Source organism: Schistocerca gregaria, chromosome 6 (genome assembly GCF_023897955.1).
Source record: "Schistocerca gregaria isolate iqSchGreg1 chromosome 6, iqSchGreg1.2, whole genome shotgun sequence".
Taxonomy (NCBI): Eukaryota; Metazoa; Arthropoda; class Insecta; order Orthoptera; family Acrididae; genus Schistocerca; species Schistocerca gregaria.
In genome coordinates this window covers 192,186,644-192,213,774 of record NC_064925.1, presented here as the reverse complement: position 1 = coordinate 192,213,774, position 27,131 = coordinate 192,186,644, and positions in this window count along the sequence as shown.

The following is a 27,131-nucleotide window of genomic DNA, read 5'->3' as shown; positions in this document are numbered from 1 at the left end:
CCAGACTGGAGCGCCTAGAACCGCTCGGCCACCAGCGGCCGGCTGCGATGGACTTCACAAGTCGTTGGAAGTTCCATGCTGATTTAATGAGTCATGCTGCGTTTATAGCTGTCCATAGTTGCGAAAGCGTTACCGTTGCATGATTTTGTGGATGAATGGATGAATTGACCTCTTGATTATGTCCCATAAATGTCTGATGTGATGCATGATGGGCGATTTGTCTCAGCAAATCATTTGCTCGAATTGACCAGAATGTTCTTCAAACCCATTACGAACAATTGTAGTCCAGTGGCACGGCGTATTCGCATCATTGTTTGGGAACATGAAGTCCATGAATGACTGCAAATGGCCTCCAAGAAGCGGAGGATAACTATTTACATTCAATGATCGGCTCAGTTGAAACAGAGGACCAAATCCATTTCACGTAAACACAACCCAATCACTATGGAGCCACGACCAGCTTGTACAGTGCCCTATTGACAATTTGGGTCCATGGTTTCGTAAGGTCTGCTCCCACCATTAGCTCTGGCCAATTGAAATCGGGATTCATCTGACCAAGCCATGCTTTTGTAGTCGTCTAGGACCCAAACGATGTGGTCAGGAGCCAAGGGTAAGCTCTGCAGACAATGTCGTGCTGTTAGCGGTGGCACTCCCGTCGGTCGTCTGCTGCCATACCCATAAGCGGCAAATTGCGCCTTACTGTTCTAACGGATACTTTCATCGTACGTCCAGCATAGATTTTTTCGGTTATTTCATGCAGTGTTGCCTGTCTGTTAGCGCTGATAACACCGTGCAAACGCCGCTGATTTCGCTCGTTAAATGGGTGGTAAGGGGTGTTTCCTGAAATTTGGTATTCTCTTTGGAGTCTCGTGGTCTAAAATTATTGGCTCAAATGGCTCTGAGCACTATGGGAATTAACTTATGTGGTCATCCGTCCCCTAGAACTTAGAACTACTTAAACCTAACTAACCTAAGGACATCACACACATCCATGTCCGAGACAGGATTCGAACCTGCGACAGTAGCAGTCGCGCGGTTCCAGTCTGTAGCGCCTAGAACCGCTCGGCCACCCCGCCGACCTAAAATTATTTTTGCTTTTTTGGTAATTAAATACTTTTATCGTTCTTTGACTAAATCCAAGGACTCTTTGTAAGCGATCGCATTCATTTCCACGTTCCGCTAATTTTTCTTCCAATACCTTACCACGTTTTCTGTCGCGTTCTACTTGCAAGCAGTCGCTTTCTTTGTCATGTTTTTGTAACTTACTTAGAAGTTCAGCGAAAGTATCTGTTACGGGTGGACAGATAGGCCTATTTTGTAACCCATTCGTTTCTCTTTCTACGCCTTGTCTTTTCGGTGTCTCAGCGCCTGTGCCTTCCATTCTACTACTTTCTGTAAAAGATGGCGCGCACAGTTCACTAATTATTCCAGTTCCTTGCCACGTTTCGCCTTTAGTAGGCCATGTTACGTTATCTACTTCTTTGTCTTTCGCTGTTTCTGGTGTAGACGCCTTGGCTGGCTTGCCGGTTTGTTTCCTAGGCTTGACCATTATTTGTCATACGAAACACAGCACGTATTTGGTACTAATCACACTAAACCTCGATCAAGAAGCAACAACACACAAGTAAATTGTTCAGTGCTGCTCTACTGGAAGCAGTACTAACAGCACCAGAAGCTACCTTCTGTACATTACTCGCCAACAAGATTTGCAGGAACTTTCTCGTGACCAACCCCGTATATATTTCATGAAAAAAGGAACGGACATACAACTACCTTACGTTATATGGTGTGCCGTGGTTTGCAAATCATGTTTGTTTTTTGTACTTAAATATTTTTATGGTTATTTTTGAATAAATCAATTATTGTTTGGAAATAAGCTCGTAAAATATTTAATTGGTTCTCAGCCTAGCAATTGTGTTTGCGACGTAAATCACAGGACAATTCATACCCAAATTTACTTTAACAATCAAGAATTGGGCCTTGCATCTCATTATTATGATTGATTGGCGTAAATGGCAAGGGAAGTAAAATAATCTCGTGACGTTGAGCACCTGTAACTATATCTACGTAAAGTACTTATTTTCGCCTCATAAAATCAACTATGCCACTGTAAATGGGATTCTGTGATCTAAGTGTATTAATATTCGTCGTGCATCCGTAATCACACGTAATGACTTCGGAAACATTTTCATATGATTCACCTGAGTTCAAATTACAGCTGCGCCAGTGCACCTTTCATACCTTGTGTAAGCGGTACTACAGCCATCTGTATGCGTGCTTATCGCTATCCCATGACATTTGTTAGCTCAATGTACAGACTTGAAACTTTTTTTAGACGATTCTGTGGCATTGTGAGCGTCGCAGTAATGTCCAGAAGAGACTCAAAGCGTTTGAAATCCGGTTTCGCCGGATCAGGTTGTGGAAAGGGGTCGTCAATTACTGTTATTTATACAAGAACACTTACAACTTTATTCCTCAAACCAACGCAGTTTTCTTCTTAAAACAACAAAGATCAATTCACAGCTTAGAGCCCAAGTAACTTTTCCAGAATAAGTTTAAATGATTGCTTTCAAAACACCAGGATTTAGAGTAACGGCTGAAGGCCTTACTTAAGTAAACTTACAATATCTTCTCGGCTAAAGGTCGAAATAATATTTCAGATCAGCTAAGGAAATTCTTTAAAAGCCAAGCATTTACACATTCCGGCTAAAAGCCATTATAGCAAAATTCAAGGTAATTCTTCGGCTGAAAGCCCAATTAAGAAAAAAACTTTACATAATAAAAGAGAGACTTTAAGAATAAGCCTGTACACAAGACAACAGAAAACATCTTAAGAAAACATGAAGTATCTCGTCGGCTGAGGGCCCAAGCAATACTCAAGAACAATTAAAGATAATCTTAATATAAACATTTACAAAACACGGATGAAGGCCGTTTTAAGAATTCAAGATAATTAATGAGAAACCTTACAGATAAGGATTAACATATTAAAGCCACACATTCTGAAACAACGCGGTTGAAGGCCTAAATGCAGAGCAACAAGAATTTTAAATGAAACACGGCTGAAGACCTAATCTTAAACTTGTTATGAAGTTCGGCTGAAGGCCATATATTAAACATCAAACAGACAATATTAATACACACGGCTGAAGGTCTGGCACAGTACCTGTGACCAAATAAGTGACAATAACAAAAAAGCAGCGGTGTTCCGAAGTGTTCCAAGGGTCGGACTGTGGACGAAACTCTAATCACAGATTAGGTGAGACAGGAGCGAAGCGTAACTCTAAACAGTTGGGTTGCAACACGACTTAGGGACGGCTGAAGAACCAACCAACAACCTAATCAATTCCTTCTGTCGCAACCGACCAACTACCTATTCCGGTGCGCAGACAGCATTCATTTGCTCAGTGGAAATCACAGAAGCTAGACACAGTTCCACGTAAACACAGTTACACAACAACTCGAACAATCGTTAAAGCAGTCACTGTGGACAACAAGGACGAATCAGTTAGACACACAGAGCGTTTCCACAAGCGGTCGGCGACCAAATACACGTCGTTCGGTGAGACGACCAACCAAACGACCAACCCAGGTCGCTCCCACTCAAGTTACTTGTGCCGGCGATGGTCGCGCGATTCTTGGCTGTCTGAAGCTGACTGTAGCTCCAGCCCGACTCAACTCGATGTCCGTTCGTAACTGGGAGACTCGGTGACCCTGGCACCATGGCTCGGACCCATCCATGCAGAGGTAACTATTGATCATTGGCCACGACATCTCTGCACAATGAAGGAACCGACACACGTCCGGCAAGATGACCAAGTGACGATGCTCAGAAAAGGTCAAAAGACCAAATACACGTCGCCCGATGAGACGACCAAGCGAACGACCGACCAACGGCCTTCCTGCCCCAATGTCCTTCCGTTGGACAGTTCATGCGTGTCTCCAGCGACCGGCGAGCACTGGCGGTCCGCAACTCACTGGCGCTCCATCCCCGAATTCACTGCTGCTGCGTACAGACTCAACTCTCACAGACGACGGCCCGGAAATACTAGCGGTCGCTCCAGAGATAGTACGATAGTGCACAGATCGATAAGCGCTGCTGCTGCCACTCACTGGCAAACAAACCAGCTACCTACTGACACCAGTAAATCGAATTAAAAAGAAAAAAAGAGGCGACAGAACCACAAAAACAAGATGACGAGCAATAAACGGCATGACCGCCACCCGTGCAAAGCTCAGCGTTCTCTTTCTCTACTGCGCGCTTTTTGTTTGCCTGCCAACGGGAAGTCCTTCCATTGGCTGTGTGACGTCGTCTCGTATACTTGAATGCTTTAAAACTAATTTATAGTTCTTGTCAGGGTCTTGACGTTTTGTGCATAGACACAGTTGACGACGATGCTGTACTATATATTTTGCATCTCGTTTCTTTACGATATACACTGTCATTTACATTAATGTGACCACCGGTCAAACGCACGAATAACCAACTTCTGCATCGCGGCCTGCTGCCAGATGTGTCATTGAGATTATGAAAGGCATCGACAAGGATGTAGGGCTGTGGCTAGCTGCGGTAAGCTTCTCGACTGAGGATGTACAGCTTGGTTTAAATCAGGAGCGTTTGGTATCAGCCGGCCACGGTGGCCGAGCGGTTCTAGGCACTTCAGTCCGGAACCACGCCACTGTTACTTCCACAGGTTCGAATCCTGCCTCGGGTATGGGTGTGTGTGATGTGCTAGGTTAGTTAGGTTTAAGTAGATCTACGTTCTGGGGGACTGATGACCTCAGATGTTGAGTCCCATAGTGCTCAGACCTATTTGAACAAAGTTTGGGATCCAGGAGAGTACGTTAAATTTATCCTGGTACTTTTTGAGTCACACAAGTAAAACTGAGGACTGTGTTATGCTCTAAATTGTCCTCCTGGTAAATTCTGTCGAACTGAGGAAATTAAGACTTTATAGGGGTGAACGTAGTCCCCAACAATAGATACACATATGTTTTGATGTCTACTCGTCACGTATAGAGTGCCTAAAGGATGCTCCCTACTCGAAATGCTATGCAACATATCAAGTAAATTCACATAATAGTTTTTATTACAAAATAAGAAGAACAATACCTAACTTACATGTGTAAGTAGGCTGTTTAGGTTTTCTTATTGGTAACGCCGCTTAGCGCTCGGTATGAAAAATCACTGGCTGTGCTGTGCGCAGTCTGTGTTTAGTTTGCATTGTTGTCTGCCATTGTAGTGTCGACCAGCGGCAGCTGGATGCTAACAGCGCGTAGCGTTGCGCAGTTGGAGGTGAGCTGCCAGCAGTGGTGGACGTGGGGAGAGAGATGGCGGAATTTTGAAATTTGTAAGAATTGGTGTCATGAACTGATATATATATTATGACTATAAAGGTAAATACATTGTTTGTTCTCTATTAAAATCTTTCATTTGCTAACTGTGCCTATCATTAGTTAGTGACTTCCGTAGTTTGAAACTTTTAGTTAGCTGGCAGTAGTGGTGCTCGCTGTATTGCAGTAGTTCGAGTAACGAAGATTTTTGTGAGGTAAGTGATTTGTGAAAGGTACAGGTTATTGTAAGTCAGGGCCATTCTTTTGTAGGGATTTTTGAAAGTCAGATTCCGTTGCGCTAAAAATATTGTTTGTCAGTTTAAGCACAGTCGTGTATAAATTTTTCACAGGGGACGTTTCACATGTACAAGAAGCATCGCAAGCGATGGGCGACATGCAAACAGTAATGTTCTTCGCTAAGGACAATGTCCCAAAACAAGCAATGCATATGGACCACTAATAAATGTTCTGCGAGTGCCGGTCTACAACTGAGCGAATACTGTCCGAGTACTGAATCGATACTCAGCGGCTGAGGTTGGCAAGAGCGGCGTTTATATTCACCAAAATGTTACTTAAAAACCGTCTTGATTGCAATTTTTTTTTATTCATATGACCGGTTTCGGTTCATTCAGAACAGATATTTCAGTTACAGGAGTAACCCGTCCAAATCCAGCAATTTTCACATGCTACGTCACATCTGTGTGAAAATTGCTACGTCACTTGCTACGTCACATCTGTGTGAAAATTGCTGGATGTGGACGGGTTACTCCTGTAACTGAAATATCAGATCTGAAGATGGTTCTGAATGAACCGAAACCGGTCATATGAATATAAAAAAAATTGCAATCAAGACGGTTTTTAAGTAACATTATAAAATCGCTGATTGCTGTTATCCCATAAGACATTATGTCTGTTTTTGCAAAAATTTATATTTTCCTCCTGTAGAGGGCGCTCCTGTCATGTTGCGGTCCTAATCAGTGTACCATTGGGCGAAGTCGTTTCACCGCTATCTCATCTCTTGGTTCTTCAACTTCGTTTCGGCGCTTGTCGTTACGTCAGAACAGATGCATTGTGCCAGACAATGGCGAGATCATACAGTGAGTGCAGTTTGACCTGAACCCTTTCGGCGACTGATGTAGAGTGAAACTTCCTGGCAGATTAAAACTGTGTGCCCGACAGAGACTCGAACTCGGGACCTTTGCCTTTCGCGGGCAAGTGCTCTAGAGCTCCGCTGCAGAGTGAAAATCTCATTCTGGAAACATCCCCCAGGCTGTGGCTAAGCCATGTCTCCGCAGTATCCTTTCTTTCAGGAGTGCTAGTTCTGCAAGGTTCGCAGATGAGCTTCTGTAAAGTTTGGAAGGTAGGAGACGGATACTGGCAGAAGTAAAGCTGTGAGTACCGGGCGTGAGTCGTGCTTCGGTAACTCAGTTGGTAGAGCACTTGCCCGCGAAAGGCAAAGGTCCCGAGTTCGAGTCTCGGTCGGGCACACAGTTTTAATCTGCCAGGAAGTTTCATATCAGCGCACACTCCGCTGCAGAGTGAAAATCTCATTCTTGGTGTAGAGTGTTTGATTTCAAATGTATCACGTCGTATCACGCCGTACATCCCAACGGCCTCTTCCCGACGGAGCATAAAAGGTTATTCACCTGATAAAGCCACCTGTTGTCACTCAACAGACGTCCAGTTGTGATACTGGTGTGTAAATTCCAGCCTTCGTCGCTGATGAACAGCAGTCACAGTGGGTGCAAGGGACAGGCACAAGCTGTGAAGGAACATACGCAGCAACGTTTCCTGAGCAGTATCTGAGGACACACTGTTGGTAGCTCCCTGGGTCATCAGCGCAGTTGTTGCCCTACAGTTGCGCATCTATTCGCCCGTATACATCTCCGCAGCAGTCGTTCACCCCTGTCATGTATAGCCGGTGGTGCCACTTTTGGATAACGTCAGTTAGCCATGCACAGTGTACTTTAATCGTGGCGGCACGTCGACAGCTTACAAACTGCAATTACGGAAATGGCTCCACCCTTGTCCCGAAAGCCAATGATAATGCCATTTTGGATGTCAGGTAACTCACCCCGTTTAAGTATTACGTCAACGACTGCACTGTTTTCCGCGACCTACAGGTACGTTTTATACACCCTCCACTCCCAGTGCCATCTTCCGTCTGTGAGTGTTTGCTGTACGTTGACTTCGAACATGGCGGTGGTCAAATTAATGTGACTAAACAGTATATTTTTCAAATTCGATACAATTGCCAAGCCGGCCGGAGTGGCCAAGCGGTTCTAGGCACTTCAGTCTGGAACCGCGCGACCGCTACGGTCCCAGGTTCGAATCCTGTATCGGGCATGGATGTGTGTGATATCCTTAGGTTAGTAACGTTTAAGTAGTTCTACGTTCTAGGGGACTGATGACCTCAAAAGTTACGTCCCATAATGCTCAGACCCATTTGAACCATTTGAACAATTGCCAAAACGTCCTTTCCTTTTTAAGTGACCTTGTTTTCCCGCCGAATATTCTAACCACTTTTCTGGACTTTGCGATCTAACTCCCTTGTTCCAAACTCCTCTACACGAGTGAGTGAGACCAAGAACCAGTCATGGGTCAACGGTACATTCCCGATGTCCAGCCTGCAGCATCTCAAAGTTTTACAGTGCTGTCATTAGAGAACAAATATAACACAGTTATTCAAGCGTAAGCCGTCAACTGTGGCCGAGCGGTTCTAGGCGCTTCAGTCAGGAACTGGGCTGCTGCTACTGTCGCAGGTTCGAATCCTGCCTCACGCATGGATGTGTGTCATGTCCTTAGGTTAGTTAGGTAAGTCTATGGGACTCATGTTCAAAAATGTTCAAATGTGTGTGAAAACTTACGGGACTTAACTGCTGAGGTCATCAGGCCCTAAGCGTACACATTATTTAACCTAAATTATCCTAAGGACAAACACACACACACCCATGCCCGAGGGAGGCCTCTAATCTCCGCCGGGACCAACCACAGGGACTCATGACCTCAGATGTTAAGTCCCATGGTGGCTAGAGCCATTTGAACCATTCTTTTATTTAAAAGTAAGACTCACTGGAAATATACTCACCTATGTTACAGCCTATATTGTAATTCTCAGACACAACACACTAAGATGGCAGAAGACATGGCATACCTCCGAATATCGTCTTAGACCTCATTTTGCCCGGCATAGTGCACCAACCTCACTGTGAGATGGACTCAACAAGTCGTTGGAAGCCCCTTGCACAAATATTGAGACCTCATTTTGCCCGGCATAGTGCACCAACCTCACTGTGAGATGGACTCAACAAGTCGTTGGAAGCCCCTTGCACAAATATTGAGCCGTGATGCCTCTGTAGCCGTCAATAATTGCGAAAGAATTGCCGTTGCAGAATTTTGTGCAGGAACTGACCTCTCGATTATCTCCCATAAATGTTCGTTGTGATTCATGTCGGGCGATGCTGGCGGTCAAATCATTCGCTCGAGTAGTCCAGAATGTTATTCAAACCAGTTGCGAAGATTGTGGTTCGCTGACATGGTGCTCTGTCATCCATACAAATTCCGTCGTTGTTTGGGAACATGAAGTCCACGAATGTCTGCAAATGGTCTGCAAGTATTCGAACATAACTATTTCCAAATTTTTTTAGATGGCTGCAAGTTCAGAGACCGTGAATAGTTACAACTGAAAGAAAAACAGCCCTCGGTCACTATTTTTAACAAATTAACCTGGTTTCAACACTGCTAGGAGCGTCTTCCTCAGAATTTATATCAAATAATGGTCTATATGTTATAGACTATAGACCATTTTTTGATTTAAATTCTAAGGAAGACACTCCTACCAGTGTTGAAACCAGGTTAATTTGTTAAAAATAGTGACTGAGGGCTGTTTTTCTTTCAATTATAACCATTTCCACTGAATATACGGTTCAATTGGATCAGATGATCCAGTTCATTCCACGTAAACTCAGCCCATATCATCATGGCGCAACCTCAAGCTTGACAGTGTCTTGTTTAATGGTTCATATGGCTCTGAGCTCTATGGGACAACTTCTGAGGTCATCAGTCCCCTAGAACTTAGAACTACTTAAATCTAACTAACCTAAGGACATCACACACATAAATGCTCAAGGCAGGATTCGAACCTGCGACCGTAGCGGTCGCGCGGTTCCAGACTGAAGCGCCTAGAACCGCTCGGCCACTCAAGTCGGCAGTCTCTTGTTTACACTTCGGTCGATGGCTCAATGGAGTCTACGACACATTCGAACCCTGCCATGAGCTCTTACCAGCTGAAATCGGTATTACTCTGACCTGACCACGGTTTTCCAGTCATCTATGCCCAAGGCAATATGGTTAGACCCCAGGAGAGGCTGTGCAGGCGACGTCGTGCTGGTATGGAAGGCATTCATGTAGGTCGTTTGCTGTCATAGCGCATTAATGATCAATTACGCCGCTCTGTCTCACCGGATAAGTTTGTCGTTCTTCCCACTTTGATTTCTGCGGTTATTTCACGCAGTGAAGCATGTCTGTTAGCACAGAAAACTCTACGCAAACGCCGGAGCGCTCGGTCGTTAAGTGAAGACCGTCGGCCACCGTGTTGTCAGTGGTGAGAGGTAATGCCTGAAATTTGGTGTTCTCGGCACACTCTTGACGCTGTGGATCTCGGAATATCGAGTTCCCTAACTATTTACGAATTGGAATTTAAGGCGCGCCTAGCTTGTATTACCATTCTGCGTTTGAAGGCTGTTAATTTCCGTTGTGCGGCCATAATCACGTAGGAACCCGTTCACTTGAATCACCTGAGCACAAATGACAGCTTTGCGAATGCGCTGCCGTTTTATACCTTCTGTACGCGACATTACCACCATCCGAATATGTACATGTCACTTTTGTTACCTCAGTGTATACTAACATATTTTCATGACCTAATTTACCCGTTACACAGTTTATTTGGATTTTTTAAGTCTAGGATGTAATTACAATAGTTAAAGGATTATGACATAATTACAGATATAATAGGAGGTCGTTAAGATCCTATGTCAGATGTAGCAAACAAATAACAGAAAATAAACAAGTTACAATAAAGAGAGTGTGATGCTGAAAAGTTTTGATTATAACCAACACGTTTTCGGTAGTCACCTTCACTGATTAACTTGTAAATGTCGGTCTTTTTTGTTACTGTTTGTAGTTGTACAGTTGCGACACGAGTACATTTTTAAATAACGATTCTGCATTGCTCCTCTGTTGCGATAACTTTTCAATTTGAGTTAGACAATTGTTCGTACAATACCGCAGATATGTTAAATAAGTGATTCATTTGTACGAGGTGAGTTTTTTAAGTAAGTACCGTTTTCCCACAACGCGGCCGCAAGGATGCGGTCGGCGTTCTGCGCATGCGTACTGGGTACCTACATGTGTTGTCTACGCACAGATGCCATTACAGTCTGAGTCTTCCATGTTTACGTTGTGTACTGAGTGTATAAGAAGCCTCCGATAATCGTGAGTCCTGCCGACTGTGAAGTACGGGCTGTTATAAGATTTCTTAGTGCTAAATGCCTAAAAGCGATCGATATTCATCGTGTGATCTGTGCAGTTTACGGAGAAAACATTCTTTTTTTTTTGTCGTCAGTCTACTGACTGGTTTGATGCGGCCCGCCCGAATTTCTTTCCTGTGCTAACCTCTTCATCTCAGAGTAGCACTTGCAATCTACGTCCTCAATTATTTGCTTGACGTATTCCAATCTCTGTTTTCCTCTACAGTTTTTGCCCTCTACAGTTCCCTCTAGTACCATGGAAGTCATTCCCTCATGTCCTAGCAGATGTCCTATCATCCTGTCCCTTCTCCTTATCAGTTTTTTCCACATATTCCTTTCCTCTCCGATTCTGCGTAGAACCTCCTCATTCCTTACCTTATCAGTCCACCAAATTTTCAACATTCGTCTATAGCACCACATCTGAAATGCATCAATTCTCTTCTGTTCCGGTTTTTCCACAGTCCATGTTTCACTACCATACATTGCTGTACTCCAGACGTACATCCTCAGAAATTTCTTCCTCAAATTAAGGCCGGTATTTGGTATTAGTAGACTTCTCTTGGCCAGAAATGCCTTTTTTGCCATAGCGAGTCTGCTTTTGAAGTCTTCCTTGCTCCGTCCGTCATTGGTTATTTTACTGCCTAGGTAGCAGAACTCCTTAACTTCATTGACTTCGTGACCATCAATCCTGATGTTAAGTTTCTCGCTGTTCTCATTTATGCTACTTCTCATTACCTTCGTCTTTCTCCGATTTACTCTCAAACCATAATGTGTACTCATTAGAGTGTTCATTCCGTTCAGCAGATCATTTAATTCTTCTTAACTTTCACTCAGGATAGCAATGTCATCAGCGAATCGTATCATTGATATCCTTTCGCCTTGTATTTTAATTCCATTCCTGAACCTTTCTTTTATTTCCACCATTGTTTCCTCGATGCACAGATTGAAGAGTAGGGGCGAAAGGCTACAGCCTTGTATTACTCCCTTCTTAATACGGGCACTTCGTTCTTGATCGTCCACTCTTATTATTCCCTCTTGGTTGTTGTACATATTGTATATGACCCGTCTCTTCCTAAAGCTTAACCCCAACTTTTTTAGTATCTCGAACAGCTTGCACCATTTTACATTGTCGAACGCTTTTTCCAGGTCGACAAATCCTATGAACGTGTTTTGATTTTTCTTTAGCCTTGCTTCCATTATTAGCCGTAACGTCAGAATTGCCTCTCTCGTGCCTTTACTTTTCCTAAAGCCAAACTGATCGTCAACTAGCGCATTCTCAATTTTATTTTCCAATCGAAGCATTTCAGATGTGGTACTTGTAAGCAGCTTCGATGAATGAGTTGTTAAGCTGATTGTGCGACAATTCTCGCACTTGTCAGCTCTCGCCGTTTTCGGAATTGTGTGGATGATGCTTTTCCGAAAGTCAGATGGTTTGTCGCCAGACTCATATTTTCTACACACCAACGTGAATAGTCGTTTTGTAGCCACTTCCCCTAATGATTTTAGAAATTCTGATGGAATGTTATCTATCCCTTGTGCCTTATTTGACCGTAAGTCCTCCAAAGCTCTTTTAAATTAAGATTCTAATACTGGATCCCCTATATCTTCTAAATCGACTCGTGTTTCTTCTTCTATCACATCAGACAAATCTACACCCTCATAGAGGCTTTCAATGTATTGTTTCCACCTATCTGCTCTCTCCTCTGCATTTAACAGTGGAATTCCCGTTGCACTCTTAATGTTACCACCGTTGCTTTTAATGCCACCAAAGGTTGTTTTGATTTTCCTGTATGCTGAGTTTGTCCTTCCGGCAATCATATCTTTTTCGATGTCTTCACATTTTTCCTGCAGCCATTTCGTCTTAGCTTCCCTGCACTTCCTATTTATTTCATTCCTCAGCGACTTGTATTTCTGTATTCCTGATTTTCCCGTAACATGTTTGTACTTCCTCCTTTCATCAATCAACTGAAGTATTTTATCTGTTACCCACGGTTTCTTCGCATCTGCCTTCTTTGTACCTATGTTTTCCTTCCCAACTTCTGTGATGGCCCTTTTTAGAGGTGTCCATTCCTCTTCAACTGTGTTGCCTACTGCGCTATTCCTTATAGCTGTATCTATAGAGTTAGAGAACTTCAAATGTATCTCGTCATTCCTTAGAACTTCCGTATCCCACTTCTTCGCGTATTGATTCTTCCTGACTAATGTCTTGAACTTCAGCCTACTCTTCATCACTACTGTATTGTGATCTGAGTCTATATCTGCTCCTGGGTACGCCTTACAATCCAGTATCTGATTTCTCAATCTCTGTCTGACCATGATGTAATCTAATTGAAATCTGCCCGCATCTCCCGGCCTTTTCCAAGTATACCTCCTCCTCTTGTGATTCTTGAACAGGGTATTCGCTATTACTAGCTGAAACTTGTTACAGAACTCAATTAGTCTTTCTCCTCTTTCATTCCTTGTCCCAAGCCCATATTCTCCTGTAACCTTTTCTTCTACTCCTTCCCCTACAACTGCATTCAAGTGGCCCATGACTGTTAGATTTTCGTCCCCCTTTACATACTGCATTACCCTTTCAATATCCTCATACACTTTCTCTATCTGTTCATCTTCAGCTTGCGACGTCGGCATGTATACCTGAACTATCGTTGTCGGTGTTGGTCTGCTGTCGATTCTGGTTAGGACAACCCGGTCACTGAACTGTTCACAGTAACACACCCTCTGCCCTACCTTCCTATTTATAACGAATCCTACACCTGTTATACCATTTTCTGCTGCTGCTGACCAGAAATCCTTGTCTTCCTTCCACTTCACTTCACTGACCCCAACTATATCTAGATTGAGCCTTTGCATTTCCCTTTTCAGATTTTCTAGTTTCCCTACCACAGGACATGTAGCCTGTAGTTGAAGAAGTGTCATGATGATCTCTCCATTCGCAAAAGATTCCGGAATAGTCCCCCGTTCGGTCCTCCGGGAGGGAACTGCCAAGGGGGAGGTTACCATGAGAAAAAGATTGAATAATCAAAGAAAGGATAACGTTCTACGAGTCGGGGCGTGGAATGTCAGAAGCTTGAACGTGGCAGAGAAAACATTATGAATGATGGAATGGTAAGAAAGTGGGTGAGATCATTTAAAGATGGCCGCACAAATGTGAATGATGAACAACGGAGTGGGCGTCCTTCGGTTGTTAATGAATGTTTGGTGCAGGAAGTGGACAATAAGGTGAGAGAAAACAGACGCTTTACAATTTTCTCCTTGCGGGATGACTTTCGTAATGTTCCTCATAGTGTTTTGTATGTCATTGTGAGCGAGCACTTGAATTACCGAAAATTGTGTGCACGTTGGGTACCGAAAATGTTGACGGATGTGCACAAAAACAAACGTTTAGACAGTGCATTGACTTTCCTTGAGCGGTACCACAATGACGGCGATGATTTCTTAAGCCAAATTGTTACGGACGATGAAACATCAGTGGCCTATGCCACACCAGAATCAAAGCAACAGTCCATGGAATGGTGGCATTCAGATCCACTCAGAAAAGTGAAGTTTAAGCAAACAGTTTCTGCCCGGAAAATCATGTGCACAGTTTTTTGGGACAGAAAAGGAGTATTGCATGTGGAATTTCTGCCTCGTAATGAGACAATCAATGCAGCAGCTTACTGTAAGGCATTGCACAATCTGCGCCGTACATATCAGAACAAGAGACGTGGCAAGTTCAGCAAGGGCAACGAATTGCTGCAAGACAATGCCCGTCCGCATGTGGTGAATCAGACCAAAGACCTCATCTCATTTTTTCGATGTACAGCCCCGATCTTGCGCCCAGTGGCTACCATCTGATCCTACACTTGGAGAAACACCTGGGTGGTCAGCGTCTTCAAGACGATCACGAAGTCAAAGCAGTGGTAATGCAGTGGTTAACAAGACAGGCGGCCGACTTCTATGAGGAGGGTATTCAAAAACTGATCCAACGTTATGACAAGTGCCTCAATATTGACGGAAATTATGTAGAAAAGTAGATTAAGGTACAGGCTTTCATGAAAAAATAAAATTATTGAGATATCTTAGCACGTCTTCTTTTTAATTTCAAAACGGTACTTACTTAAAAAACGCACCTCATACTTCATCAAGGGTAAGAGCCGAAAATTATTTTTTGTAAATCAAAGTGTTGCACGACAACAATAATTAATGATAACACAAATACGATAGTGGTACCTGTGGCCTTTACAGCACCGCGCTTACTACCAGCCGAACTAGTTCTGTTAGATATTTTCAAGTCTATTATGGACGAATAACCACAGAGCATAATTTCTTTTCTTCCTGCAAAATTGTTGTGTATTCTAAGTTCTTGTCTCTTGTCATCCATAAAGAACTATCTCGTTTCAATGACGCACTCATTTCTTTCCTTTATATAAAATAACCTTACCCCGACAGTTTGGATATCGCAAGTAGTTGTGTTACAAAACTTAACCAATATTCTCCAAGCGAATCGTAAACGAGGAAGTAATAACATTTTATTATAATACTATTGCTTTAAAGTGGTGAAGTGTTTCAAAGTAATAGATATTGTCAGTTGGAAAAACTGTGAGAATTCAAATCTGGATGGTCGCGGAAAAAACAGGTACTAGAATCTTTTAGAACCGCATATTTCACTCTCATTTCGTCTTTCGGGCTCTGCTCATCTTCAGATGTCTGATAAAAATACAATAACAAATATAATCTTACATGATGTACATAATACACAGTTGAACAAGCAATTCAGTTGCACCTTATTTTCACAACAATTAATTTTGATAGACGAATCGATATCATTTTCTATAAGTGTTTAATATAAGCTTGACAAACATGTCAAAAATCGCCAGAAAAGCTACGGATTGAAGCACTGTAACTAGATACAAAGACCTAACACGTGCAAAATTTATAATGGAATGACGGTATCGCCCTCTTATGCCTGCTAGGTAGTCTATTAACGGATCGTGGGGTTGTTGGGGCGGTGCATTACGATAAAAATTCATCGTAATGATTCCTTCTTGATTCCACTCAGCAATATTGGCATGTTACTTATGTTTTCATATGTTGCAATTATCATAGCAATAAGCACGAAACGACCTACATAATTTCTCAGTTGTGTCCGCTAATAGAAGGGACTGTGGTAAGTCCCATAATGATGAGAATCTAAAAGTAATCACACGTACTCCGCGAGAATCAGATAATATTTTGCATCAAATCTGATCTTCCAGTGACGCAAGCGATCAATTGCAGGCATCTCTGAGAGCAGCTGGAGTGCACTCCACCCACGGATCACGGGTTCAATTTTCTCGCCCGTCTCTCGTCGTTTCGAATTTCTGCCACTCCATCTCCAATCTGCGGCTCACTTAATACCCCAGCTAAAGGAATTCCATTAAACCCTCCAGTGTGACAAATTCCTTCCAGTCGAAAATTCTGAAAGGCGGTGGGGGTGGGGGGGAATACCACGAATCTGTTCTACCATTCTTAACGGTGCAGAACACTTTTGCCAATGCATATTTTAAGATGTCGACAGTGTATGTTTGTACGAAATTTATTTTTATTTTTTAGCGATTGCCAAAGAGAAGTGAAAAATTACAAATAATAACTTAAATATCCGATATTATCTAAAAATGTTTTGAGAATTACGTTCACCTTACGCCATAGATATTGAAAACATTGTCCTGTATAAACTCAGTTTTTGTTTCGAATCTCCCTTTTTTCAAGTAAACGATATGATAATCCATACTAACATACACTACTATTGCAAATAAACGTTCATTAAGAGTTCAGACATTTCTGGCGTCAAGATCACTGAACCATTTCTAAGGCTACTTATTCGACAATGAACGAAAGACTATTTTAACGTAGCCGAGATACCAATAACATTTGTACTTTATTTATCTATTGGTTTTCTAGTGATCACAAGAGTCAGTATTCGTCACTTATAACGCCGCGTAAAGGCAGCAATAGTATGTCATTTGTCAGTAACCTTACTCGCATTTTGGAATCAGTTTCTGGAAGGAAGTCATTAATTAATTTTCCGCTGTTTATTCGCAGATACATTCACAATGAAATTTATTTATGACTGTTTCCAAACACAATGTTCATTTCTATGTCATACGTTATTCTTAATCAGTTGAAATTTCGTGAAGTAATATAATAGATGAATTGTAAACAAATTCTGTGTTTTATTTAATGCAAAGCCATGTCGAGGAGCTACAATACACAACATAACGACACAGAATTTGCTTACGATTCATCTACTATATTACTTAAGATGGAATTTGTCGGAATTCACTACAAAATACATAACAATTTACAACAGACAGCAAAATTCTACGGAAACAACCATACAGTTATCTCAGAGAATGGTGTTAAAAACTACAATTTCCTGTTTGCACCACTGCAATAGAAATAACAAATTTCGCTTTAATGTTTCTCGGTAATTAGGACTACATCCCCTTTGCCACATTTTAACGCAATTGGTGTTGTTTATATCATCAACTTTCTGTAATGGAATAATGAAGTCATTGTATTTCTGGGTATTATAGAATTTAAAAAGATAACAGCTCACAAATTTTCTCTTCAGATCTCATATGACTTATAGTCATTGCTTTGAGGGCGTCTTCACTCAGCTTCTTTAAGGAAAGGCAGTAGCAGTAATTCTGTAGTACTATTTTAATTTTGTACAGCATACCGAATAAATGTCACTCAGTTTAAACAGTTCATAACAATGACCAAAACTGACATCACTCTATTTTTTCTGTTGTAATTTTCTTACATCTAAAATTTATTGCTGACATATTTCAGACACTGTATCCTTTTTCCATTATACAGAGCAGAGCATATCATCTCGTGAAGATACTTACATGAAATGAATAATATGAACTGCTCATATATTGAGAGGGCTTCGTATATGTATTAATAAGGTGTCGTAAATATATTCATCAATGGCAATTAATACAAAGAATGTTTTAAAAATTAGTAACAAATACGAGGGTCAGTCAAATGAAAACCTTTAATTTGTAATAACAAATCGAAATTCCGCGCATTTATCGCGTAAGTTAGTAAGCGTGTTACAAATAGAGTGCAGAATGGCCTATAGATGGCAGCATAGTGCAGATGCACACATACCGTCGCAGTATCAGTATAAAGATGGCCACCCCATTTGCAACTTCCACCAGGGAAGAACAACGTTCTGTTATTCGGTTTTTGCGTAGTGAAGGAGTGAAATTCATCGACGATTGAAGGTACAGCACGGAGATGCATGCTTGTCACAGCAGCAAGTATACGAATGGAGTGGGAAGTTCCTAAACGGTGTGACTTCAGTGAAAGATGCCCCTCGTCCAGGTCAGGCACAACGAGTCCTGACTCGACACAACATTGCAGCAATTGAAGCCATATTGAAGGAAAACCACCTAGTGACACTGAATGACATTGGAGCATGTTTACAGATTATTCATGTGTCAGCAAACCACATTGTGCGTAATGTACTCCAGTTTCACAAAGTATCTGCACGATGGGTGCCACGGCAGCTGACTCCTGAAAACGAAGACTGCGTGCAAGGAATGGCGCCATTCCTCATCACCAAAACAAAAGAAGTTTGGAACAGAGCGATATGCTGGGAAGGATATGCTAACTCTCTTTTGGGACGAAAACGGCCACATTTTGGAGCATTACATGCCTAGAGGAACCACTGTCGCCTGTGAATCATACACAGATCTCCTAAAAAAATCGTCTGCAGTCTGCAATCAAATCAAAGCGACGTGGATTGCTGTCAGCAAGTGTCCTTTTGCAACATGGCAATACAAGGATCCACACTGCCCGTACAACAGTTGCAACAATCACAGGCCTGCATTTGGAGTGCATTCCTCATCCACCATTCTTACCAGACCTTGACCCAAGTGATTCCCATATGTTTGGACCACTCAAAGACGCAATGGGAGAAAAGAAGTTCCGTTCTGATGAAGAGGTACGCCACGGGGTGCATGAGTGGTTGCGCGGACTACCAAAAGAATTTTTTTTCTAAAGGAATTTATGCAGTTTGTAAGCGCTAGAGGACTTGCATTGAGCATGTGGGAGATTATGTTGAAAAGTGGTACAGCTTTGTACTACCTCTGTACAATAAATAATATTAAAAAAAATTAAGATTTTCGTTTGACTCACCCTCGTATATGATGTCTCTCCTAAGGAACTTACGTGTTTCGGCAGACATTTGCACTGTTATTTCAGTGTGTAGGTAGAATCAGACCGCAAAAATAATGCTCATTTTTTCTTTCAGGCGGCTTCCAGTGTGGACGGAGAGCGTTGGTTTGATCCTGTTACAGACAAAATTATTCTTAAACTGGATTTTCACGTTCCCATTCTATAGAGCTGTCACAAATCAGTGTGGTGCGATATTCACACTGTCAGTATATATTAACAGGGACAGCAGAAAAGGAAGAATAACCGATACTCCAGTAGCGAATGAGCAGCGCTGCAAGGGCATGGTGGTAACGATCAGTGCAGGCCAGGGCAGAGCTGTCACTTTTGTACTACTGGTTATGCTCCTGTGAATGCATATCAATAAACGTAATATCCACTACACTAGTCTGTGATCGCTCTATCGAATGGACGCTTAAAATTCCGCTTTAAAAATCATTTCGTTGCAACTTTACACAAACCACCGCTTCCCATCGACACTTTATGAGCAGTAGTTGTTCGGAATGATTCCAACTACGCATAGCATACACGAAATTGCAAAAATCTGGTGAACTGTCGACACACGCACGCACGCACACACACACACACACACACACACACACACACACACACACATATATATCCGACACACGCACGCACGCACGCACACACACACACACACACACACACACACACACACACGTGCGTGCGTGTGTCGTCAATTATATATATATATTGAACACTGGACTATCAGACAACAGAAGTTATTTTTAGAAACGGTTAATCAGCAATTTTAAAAAGACTGCACTGTTTCATAGTCCTCGACTGTTACGTGTAGAAACTTCTACCAATCTTTGTACAATGTCCTCTTAAATTCTTGAATTTACAAGCTGCTCATATTATTCGTTTCACGTATTTCAGTTTCCGAGGTGATTTGGTCTGATATGTATTAAGACATGGGTAATGATTTGAGAATGCACATTGTGTTTGAAACAAGCCACCAATAACTTTGAATAAGAAAATAATTCCGGAAGAAAATAAATGGAATGGTGACAGGTTTGATTCGTGATAATAAGTTAATTAATTGATGTAAATTACTATTTTAATCGATTACCATATGTTTTGCATCATACACAAAAGGTGTTCGAGAGTTGAATAACAGTGAATTATTATGAAGGTGGTTGGATGAACCTTCTGCAAGGTACTCAAGTGTGATTTGCAGACTATCCATGTAGATAGAGATGTAAATGTATAAACAGCACTGCAAAATTTCTGCTGTATTCTTTCCTTAAGGAAGCTGAAGGTAGACAACCTCAAAAGCATAGTAGCAGGCGATACGACCTCTGAGCAGAAAATTGGTACAACTATTCTTCTTATATTCTATAAAAGAAGAAATAAAATGACTCCACTATTCTGTTACAAAGAGCTTAAAACAACGCAAACTACGTTGAGATGTTGCTGGATCTACTTACTCCAAATTTCAGAGACCCATTATTCTAATTTGGTTAAGAAGGATGGGCTGCCACTCTTGCTTCTCGTTGTGAAAATATATTGACATTGTTGAAGGTATTGTTATCTCAGAAGAGATGCCAAAGAAGGAACTGGAAGGTTGCATAATTCCCTGCCTGCATACTGTTGACAACATTTTAAAATAAAATGCTTGTAGTGTTCTAGCATATCATAAATGTCAGCAAACAAGGTGGCGCCGCGGCTCTGACACGTATTCGGGAGAACACAGTGGCTCAAATTCCCGTCTTGGCGTCCAGATTTAGGTTATTCGTGATGCACCAGAAACCGGAGGGCAAATGGTTGCCTTCCGCGTTCTTCCACAGTCTTAAGTTTTGTTCAGTCTCTCATGACCTACATTTGTTCCTTCTCCCCCGCTGTCAAGATGATTGAAAACCAATTTAACTTATTTTAAAAATAATAATAAAAATCTAATCAGCAAGAAATATTATCTGTCCTTGTTTTCAAAACTTGAAAATGCGTCAAACATTGTTGCATAAAAGTTGTAGTTTTAGGTAAATGAAATGAAAGCGTGCAGGTATTGGAAAGTAAAATTATCATCATGATCCCTTAGTGGATCTACAATTTGAAAATCGGTAACATAGGTCAATCCGCTGCGTAGGTGGTTCGTGCGTGTGATACCCATACAGATGATCTTGGTTCAGTTACTGGAACTACCAGGGATTGTTCCTTGATGGCGGACTAGAATGGAGTAAACTCACTCTCATGAGACATGTGAGACCATTTGATAACCTACTTGAATGACATCCACTGGGAGACCAGTTTTATTCCCCCATGTCCCTCTACAGGGCATCTAAATGGCGCCATTTGGCAAAGTTTGAGACAGCAGCCTGTCAACATCGAATGAGCCTCTCTGCCTAATAGTGAAGGACGTCTGTGAAGTACAGATTAGACCAAAAATTAATGAATAACACACTGACTTTGCCTGCTCCATCCCACATAAAAAAAAATATATATATCGGTATAGCAGACCCTAGTGACACAGCCAATGAACAATCGATTAAGAATTTTAATATTTGTTACAGAATTTACTGCTGTCCAAGGTACTCAATAAGAAACACATAACAGAAGCCCATTATAACCCCGTTGTCGGAATACATGTTAAACCTCCAAGTTCTGGCTTAACCACGGTAAACAGAGAATGATGTCCAGGATGGCATACTACTCAGGAAAAGTTTCAAGTATATAAAGCAATGTTATGCTATACTATGAAGTTGCTATGATGCCTTGATGTAAAAACTGGTTTTACTCACCCAAACTCGTTTCGTTGAAATACAGCTATCTTCAGTGTTTTTCTTTATTCTAAAACTCAAAAATTAACATTGATACATTACATTATGAAAAATGTTATTATACGTTTTACTGTTTGTTTCCAGATATATGTGTAGATAATATTATAGTAGTTTTTACCTTAAAGTTATGCTTATGTCTATGCTTATTGTGGTTTTTCGGCAGGCAGCTTTTCATCTGCAAAGGCATGAGCGGCTGTCATTACCAAATATGTAAATACGGCTTTAAATTCCTCTATGTTGTGAAACTGAAATTTGCGACGATTATGGTGGGCACCATAGTAGGGTAGGCGAAATAAGTTCCTGACAACTCAAAGCACTGTTGCCAGCATTCAGCTGGAGCGTATGTTGCAGGTGAAAACAACAGCAGTGCAAACACTGAGTTGGCCGTAGAGACGTATATAAAAACAATACATAAATGATTTAGGTAGACGTGCAAAACAGCCTCACCTAGCGCATTGTAGCTGTCAGGGCACTTCTTTAGCCGATTATAGATTAGGATATAGCTTATTCTGTCGTATAGCCCACGCATGTTAACCGATCAACTTCAGTCGCTCCAAGAATCATAGGAAAACGTAACCATCACTTTGGCACTAAGTCAAATAATACACCATCTTACTTTTCACGTGTGTCGTAAGATGAACTGAGAACTACAAGGATTTTGAAAGCTGCAGTGGTAATTCAGATGACTTCTGTTCACTTCACCTTGATCAATATGGGGGAGGATAGTCATGCATGCGTGTGTGTGTGTGTGTGTGTGTGTGTGTGTGTGTGTGTGTGTGTGTCTTATTTTTATTCTCTGCTACGTGTGAGGTCTCTTAAGTGGAGTTTGCAGGGCCTGTGCGATCAACGTCCAATAAGCTATATTTATGTACGTTCATCTCTGGAACCAATGTAGATAACGCTCCAAATTTTTTACCGGTAATTTGTTCGCCTTACTTATGTCTAAAGAAGCAGAATTAAGAAACAAGATACAAAACAAACAGAGATATCTATATTCTTTAAATTTATGCCATTTTATTGTGAATGTTTTGTGTATGTAAATCCCTAGATTTCAAATCACAAACATGAGAGTGCTTCAGTACATTCGGTAGGTACATTATGATACAAGAAAAACTGTCAAAGAGTTTCATGTAGCTATCATAAGTGGTTTCAGATATATAGCACATAAAGTATAAAACAGTATAAAAATTGAGTTTAAATATGAAAAATGACAAAAACAAACTCATATGTTTAAATTAAGTCTCAAATGTACCCAGAAGCATAGTCAGCATGATGTTCTTGGACAAACTTCTTCTCTAAAAGCTACTTCCATCTGGTTGATCTTGTTCCTTTGGTGGTGAACTCAGATGCACGTTGTGTCTCGTTATATCTCGGCTTATCTAATAATTTCAACTTCTTTACAATATGGCAGCATAGGGTAATATTAAGATGGGCTATAACTATTATTCTCCCAGTGTATCCATCATCAGATAATAACACAGCATCATTAACTCGCCGTTTCAGTCTATTTAAACCTTACAAACATTTGGCCACCATTTTGTAAGATAGCATTATTGAAAGACTCATTGGGATTCTGAGTCTGGCCATGTAGACGCTTTCAGAGGACATTTGGGTGAGCTAGGTTCTTACAAATTCGCGCGGTGGCTTCCAAAACCACTTCAGGAATAGAACTTTCATTTTCAAAGTACACTCTGGGAACTTCAACCTTCTGGAATTTACACCACTCTTCAGCTCTAGGTGGGAAAAGTGAATATATCGGTTTTCTGTCAGTTGAGAGTTTGTAGAATTATGAGGCCAAGATCGCTTTCTTCTTCTTGTTCTCTTCAGACATTAGGGGAAATTGCCTGTTACGGTACCTTCTCTGTCTCTTCTTTCATGCCATTTATAATTTCTAGCCTTTCCTTTCTTTTCTCAAAACCAGTTCGCTTCTCAAGCAGTTCTACTTCCGTTATGCTTTTCAGTTTTGTGTTTAAAATCTTGTCATATTTCTTGTTTTCTGTGTTCAGTAAACTTGTTCCTCTGTAGTTAATGCCTAGGCTTTTGTGTCAATTTTAAACAATTCATATCACTACAGCAACAGTCCAGTCTTTGTGGATAGTCTTTCTCTTTCAACATTCGTTTGAGAGATGTAGCAGTCGCAGAAGTAGCATCACGCCACCATATTTCAGCAATTTATCATCAATGACATTCCTTCCTGTTTCTTTTCAGTTCTTAAGTGATGTTACGGCAGACTTTATTTGGTCAGACAGTATTTCAGCTAATCCTTTCTCATCTGTTATGTGATGTATCACCATATTGTAAGCGTTTATAATAATTTACCTATCGTTATTCTTCAACACTGTTTATTTGTATGTTCTCCTTTTCTCATGTGTTTAATGTTTTTGAAAACTTGTAGGGCATTTCCTGTCTCCTGTGAGTATCACTCTCAATGTTATAAGTAAGTCTACGTCAATGTTCTTTGTATGCTTTTCTTACTACACATTATAGCAATATTTTATCTATTTTTATAGGACTGCAATTTTTCTGCTGTGAATTTGCTTCAGTATTATATGTGTGCATTCAATTTCTGTTTAAGAGCTTTTCTTATATCATCACTCCCAATTTTTAGGCCCTTTATTTTTCTTACTGCTTTCTTTTTACTGAGAGCTTGTTCTGCTACTCTGTATATCACTTTCTTCAGTTTTTTCTATTTTTCTTTTACATTATCTTTAGTTTGCAAGTTTGATAACTCTTTATTTAATCTGCTTCGGTAAAGATGCTTGATGCTGTCCTCTTCAAACAAGAGTACTTGATAGACGCTTAGATATGTTGCTTAGATATTCATTTTGTTATTTTCTTCCCTTTAGCAAAAACAAAAATTGTTCTACAGATTACTAGAAGATAATTTGATCCTATATCTTGTCCTCTATAAACTCTTGCATTCCTTACTTCACCTGCAATCTTATCATTTTCTAAAATGAAGTCAGTTACTGATCTAAGAACTCTATTGTACAAAGTATACTTATGGGCATCTCTTTCCTTAAAAAAGTAAGTTCTTATTTTCAAATTATTGTAATCGACAAAATCTCTTTGTACTTTTTTAAGTTTTCATTGCATACTGGTTCTCCAAAAATGTGTATAATATTAGTTACTGGTATGTTTCTTATTCTGGCATTGAAATCATTCATCATAATAATATGAATAGCTGCACTGTGTTTATTCAGATTTTTTCGCAGTTCTTTGTAGAAGATTCTTGACTCATCTTTTTTTCCTTTTTATGATGCATATATACTTATAATGGTGGCGTTAACTCCTCTCAGTCTGATTGTGAGTATTCTTTTTCTTATGTATGTGCAAACTTTGATCTCTTTTCCTCATCTCTTATGCAGGAGTAGCAGCACACCTTTGCTCTATCTTTCGTTTTGTAGGGCCACACTGTAGAACATAATGTATCTCCTACATATTTATTTCTTTTCATTTTTATTTTCGTTTCTGTGATTTCCACAGCATCGATATTCATACCTTTAGTATATTAATTAATTCTATCTCTTTTGAGAAATTCCTCTGACATTCCAGGTTGCTACTTTGATATATCCGTTAATCTGTTTTCGTTTGCCCTTTTTGTTAGCTGAGCAGTGGCTGGCTCATGTTTTGCGTCGGATTAAACCTTTGTTGCTATTCTGTGCTTAGTCTCACGCGGTTATCGCGATTATGCTCTTATGCTCTTTCTCTCCCCGAGTGGCAGCAGCGGTGTGTATCGATATTCGCCCCTTGTACTACCTGTGGCTGGCGCTTATAGTTTTCGGCTTTGCTGTGTGCGACCAGCTGGTCGGTTGGCGTGGAGCAGCGCGGAAATCTCCACGGCGCGTAATTTGGCCAGGGCCGTTGGCGGCGTCTATGTGCGGTCAGAGTGTGTGGTGCTGTTCCCTTTGTTACTAGGTCCATGGCTGACCGATCCTGGGCACTAAAGTTGAATTTTGACTTTATCTACCAGCAAGTCACGACTGTTCAGATTGTGTCGTTTGGACATTTCCACGATCAGTAACATGTGTTTTAAAGTTGGCAAATTTTAGCCACCCTTTAGTGGAGTTTAACTGTACTTGGTTATTTTGAATTGAAGTGCACCAGCGGAATCTTCTGCTAATTGGTCGTTAACGTTCCGGTTACGTTCCCTGGCCGTTGACGTAAATTCAGGCAGTGTATTTTCCTCATCGTGTTGTCACTTTCCAGCACAATGTGCAGTTTGACCGCTCATTGTATAATTAGTTGTGGGCGCCAATACTTTAGACGTTGTTCCATTGAACTCCCTGTTGTGTGCTGGTCGGGTGGAGCGGAAGTTATCTTGTCGGTGGGTCCGTTGACTGTCTGTCGGTTGGGTTACCGTCGGATCGAGAATGGTTGGGCCGACTGCGTGTCTCACCTAAGCGAACGCAAGTGACTGAATTCCAGGTTGACCCTCGGGAACTTCTGAGCGCCTTGGGAGTACTGCCTTTTGCAGTTTGTGCTTGTTGTCTGTATTTGTATGACTTCCAGCCGATTTTTAAATTAAGGTTGTTTTGCCCCAAAGTGTAAGATTGTTTGGGCATTCCGCGTAACTTAAAGAACTGTTTTAAGTAAGGCCTTTGGCCTTTTTAAAAATTTAATTTCGTTGAGTCTTAAGTGATGGGCCTTCAGCGGATTTTGAATTAAAGTTGTATTGCTCTTATGGTGTCGGATTGTTTGGACCTTCAGCCTAATTATAGAACTGTTTTAAAATAAGGCCTTTTGCCTTTTAAAAATTTAGTTTTGGTTTGAGTCTTAAGAGATGGGCCTCCAGGTGAGTTTTTAAAATTACATCTACATCCATACTCCGCAAGCCACCTGACGGTGTGTGGCGGAGGGTACCCTGAGTACCTCTATCGGTTCTCCCTTCTATTCCAGTCTCGTATTGTTCGTGGAAAGAAGGATAGTCGGTATGCTTCTGCGTGGGCTCTAATCTCTCTGATTTTATCCTCATGGTCTCTTCGCGAGATATACGTAGGAGGGAGCAATATACTGCTTGACTCTTCGGTGAAGGTATGTTCTCGAAACTTTAATAAAAGCCCGTACCGAGCTACTGAGCGTCTCTCCTGCAGAGTCTCCCACTGGAGTTTATCTATCATATCCGTAACGCTTTCGCGATTACTAAATGATCCTGTAACGAAGAGCGTTGCTCTCCGTTGGATCTTCTCTATCTCTTCTATCATCCCTATCTGGTACGGATCCCTCACTGTTGAGCAGTATTCAAGCAGTGGACGAACAA